Here is a 4,736-nt window from a genome sequence, read left to right on the forward strand (position 1 = left end):
CAGCTGAATTGCACAGTAAGGATATTTTCATATACAATGCTAATATTTTCTTTAACTGACTTATAATTTACAAGACTCAATGGTGATGCCGTCATTGTTTTCACAGCCACTGTACTAAAGCGATATTGGTATAACATTGGGTAACAAAAGCAGTATATCATGTAGGTCCACAAGTGCACATATTTGTGGCCTGGGAATATAGACATCAGATAAGGTACAATAAATATCACTAAACAATAAAAATGTATACACGTGTAAAGAAAATGACACATGATATACACTGAAAAAAGGAGAAATAATCTGAACTACCGCTCGCGAGCTATAGCGCAGTCTCTCTGCTTTTTTTGTTGTTGTTGTGTTTTTTTGTTCCGTTCCTTCTCTCTTCACAGAACCAAGATCAGAGCCTATGAATAGAGGATGAGTTCCTGGTATTGTGTGTGTGTGCGCGTGTGCGCGCGCGTGAGTGCAGGTATGCACGTGTACGCGGGCGCACCTGTGCTCGTGGATATTAAAAAAAAACAAAACAAAAACTTTCTCGGTTACAACGGCTAAGTACAAACGTAACATCTGTTCAGTCTGCAAGCATTCTTAAAAAAAATCAAAAAACAACAACAACAACAACACCCCCCCCCACACACACACACACATCGTGTGGTAGTTCAAATTCATGACATGCGTGCGTTTGGTTCTTTCTTGTAACGAGTGGCAGCACTTGTATATGCGTGAGTGTGTGTGTATGCGCGCTCGTGCGCGCGCATGTGTATTATGGCATGTCCAAATGTCTGAGTGCAGATGAAATTTAGTTAACATTGGAAAAAGCTGTGCCAGCGTCCTCAGCATACAATTGTCTCGTCAGCATAGCGAACCTTAACCAAACAAACAATAAAGCAATTAATCAATCAAGAAAAAACAGAATCAATTACTGAACCAACCATGCACTTAAGCATACATACAGCATAACAAAACAGTATGCTCAGTTCGAATCACCCACGAACTCCACAAATCTTAGGAAGTAGTAGTAATAATAATAATAATGATTATAAAAAGATAATTAAAAAAAAGAAAAGAAAAAAAAGTTACATGCCAGTCTAAGGAAAAAGTGGAAAGTGTACATAACTTAACATGTAATGTCCATGACAAAATTTTGTGCTCTGAAGAAACATTTCGAAGTGACCCCCTTCAGTAAAATAATAATAATAGTAATAATTACAACAAAATAATAATAAAATAAACCGCATACATAGCATCAAACGTCCATGACAAAATATTTTGCACTCTAAAGAAGCATTTTGAAGTGACATCCTACAGTTAGTTGATGGTCCAGCTGGAAAAAGCAAACACAGATCAGCATCCACCCCGAAAAATCACCATGACCTTTAATTCCACCTCTTCAAACCCCCTTGAGGTCAATTTAGTAAAAATAAATATATTAATAAACATATTAAAAAAAACAACAACAACTCATAGTACTTGCTGTCTTGTTTGAGTAAAAGTTGATTTCTGTCAACACTGGAAATTTTAGCCAGCGCATTCACCATATCATCGCCTTACAATCGACTCCCCAACATAGCGAATGTCAAAACAATGTTAACAATCAAGTAGGCAGTCTATGCAGCAATCAAGAAAGATCCAGATCAATCACTGTACCAACTACACATTCAGTTCAATTCACCCTCTGCCTCCACACCAATCTGTGGATAACCATGTATTAAAAAAAAAAATTTTAAAGGCGGGGGTTGGGGGGGAGGGGGAGTAGCTGAGTGATCTAAATTCATGATCTACGTGAATGCACATGACTAGTGCACACGTCTGCGTGTGTGTGCACGCACGCGCGCGCGCGTGTCGCGGCAAACGCAAATGTTTGTGTGAGTTATGGTGAAATTCATCAACATTGTAATTAGATTAGCCAGCATATGCGCCGTGTCCTCAGGAAACAATTGTCTCATCAGCATAATGAACATCAAAACAAACCAACAATAAAGTAATCAAGCAAGCAAGTGATTAAAAAAAAAACCCAAAGCACACACACAGCACAACAGTCCTTTCAGTTCAATTCACCCACTTTCTCCACTCATTTTTCCCTCTTTTTTCCCTGCCAATCTAAGGACCCCATACATAACTTTACATCTAACTTCCATGGCAGAATTTTGCGCTCTGAAGAAGCATTTTGAAGTGACACCCTTCAGTTGATTAATGGGCCAGCGGTAAAAACAATCAGTCACACAGTAATTTCACCATTACCTTCCATTCCACATCTTCAAACCCCCTAGAGATCAACAACAACAACAAAGAAAAAAAAGAACTTTGTACTATCTTGTTTGAGTAAAAGTGGATTTCTGTCAACACTGGAAGATTTGGTCAGCGTATGCACCATGTCATCGGCGGGCAATCGATTCTCCAACACAGCGAATGTCAAAATAGCCTACCATCAACAGTCAAGTAATCTGTCAACCTAGCAATCAAGAAAAATCCAACTCAATCACTGAACCAACCATATATTCAGTTCAATTATTCCTCTGACTCCACACACATTTTGCTAAATATAAGAAAGAAGTGGGGAAAACAACAACAACAACAAACAACAAAAAACAAACAAACAAACAAACAAACACAAAAAAAAAAAAAACCCCAAAAACAAACAAACAACAACAACAAAAAACAAAACAAAACAAAAAAAACAACAACACACACACACAGAAAACAGCCATAATTTTACACCCTGAAGAAACGTTTCGATGTGACACCAAGCAGTATATGGAGCGAGCAAGAGCAAATCGAAAAATCCATCGCTGCACCTACCATGCATGCAAACAGACCAACAGCATTACTATCAGTACATGAAGATGTACCTACATAGCAAACAACCCACACATGCTAAAGATGAACCGCTAAACATGAATTTTTACTAATACATTTACATAGGGTAGGGGAAATGAAAAGGTGATCCAAACGAAAATACAATGTTCCTGTGCACTGAAAGTTAGAAATAAAAATATATTGAGAAATGCTGAAATAAACGGAAGTACCTTGCAAGATTTGGCTGAGGGGCACACAAGGACATTTTACCACCAACAAGCCTAAAACAATATGTCAACAATAACTGCACATTTATTACATGGAGGCTCCGTACCATATGTTTATACGTTCACACCATGCCTCTCACAAGTGTGTCATCAAGATTGCTAATAATATCGATTTTTAATGTTTTTCCATTTTTCAGTTTGGCGATAATCTTTCCATTGGATGTTCAGGTTGAAAGGGTAGCAGAGTGTTTATTCGCTCTCATTAATAAAGCATAATTCGCTTTTGTCAAGTCTTCTCCAATAGACACATCTGTTTGAGTTTTTTCCTTGACTCCAAAACACTCATCCTTTTCTGACGAGAGAAGAAGCACACGAGGATGGGGCGTGGCATCCCAGTTCCAGGCCGGCCGGAGCGGTGCGCAATTTCAATGTCTTCCACCGTCACTGGAACTCCCACCAGCTTTGCGAAAATGTCTGTACATTTCTTTACGCAGTCTTCCACGGTCTCTGTCTTCCCCGGCTGTTCCTCTTTAACACCAAACACCCGCAGATTCCACTGGCGCCCATGTTGTTTGATATCGTTTTGTGCCAGTCTGTGATTGCTGATTTCCTTCTGTTGGTGCATCAGTAGAGTCCGTAAGTTGACATTTTCTTCTTTCAGTGTCTTCATGTCTTTATTCAGTCTATCATTATCTGTTTTCAATTCAAAACTTTCGCCTTCTAGTTTATCAACTTGTTCTGTCAGCTTCGCACTGATTTTGTCCATATCAATACGAATTTGTTTGATATCATCTTGTGCACGTGTAAGAACTTCTAACTTCTTATTTATTTCTTCCAATTTCTCCTGAAGGGTCATATTGAAATCTTTGTCAGTGTCACCCTCACTTACTTGTTTTTGCTTCTTCTTTTCTTGTTTTGTTTTCTCTTGACTTGGACTATGGTCACTCGCTGCTGATGAAGAACTTGCTGGCTTTCTTTTTCCCCGGCCAGTCTTTGCAAAATATTTAGACACCGAGCTGCTCATGCTTCACAACTGTAACGAGCACCATTGCAGAGAAAACACACAGACACACAGAATCCATTAAATGTCACGGAATCTTCATCGAAAAAACAACAACAAAACAAACTGCACATCCGCTATTGTGCACGGAGTGCAACACTGCTCGCTTCTATTATAGATTTTACGCTTGGAAAAAATATTCTGGCATAGCAATTTAGTATATGGCTGCCTATCTATAGGATTTAGTATTGATCTAAGATATGGCCTTACCATCAGCACGAGGAAAACTGAAGTTCTCCATCAGCCAGCCCCAGGGAAACCCTACGTTGAGCCCAACATCACAGTCAACGGTCAGAGACTCAGTGCGGTGGAGCGGTTCACATACCTTGGCAGTACACTGTCACGAAATGCAACCATCGACGATGAAGTGAATGTCAGGATTGCAAGAGCAAGCGCAACTTTTGGTAGACTCAATGCAAATGTCTGGAACAGAAGAGGCATTAGTCTTGAGACCAAGCTAAAGGTCTACAGAGCAGTAGCAGTAGTTCTCCCCACACTACTGTCGCCCATACAGAAGCGGCCCTGCAGCGTATAACGTCCTGCTTCGCAGAGGCTGCACAGCTCTTCGGCCTAGAAGTCAGTCTGAAAAAGACGGAAGTTCTCCACCAGCCTGCCCCACGGGAAGAATTCCACGCTCCTCACATCAACATCGG

This window comes from Babylonia areolata, chromosome 21 (genome assembly GCF_041734735.1).
Source record: "Babylonia areolata isolate BAREFJ2019XMU chromosome 21, ASM4173473v1, whole genome shotgun sequence".
Classification (NCBI taxonomy): domain Eukaryota; kingdom Metazoa; phylum Mollusca; class Gastropoda; order Neogastropoda; family Buccinidae; genus Babylonia; species Babylonia areolata.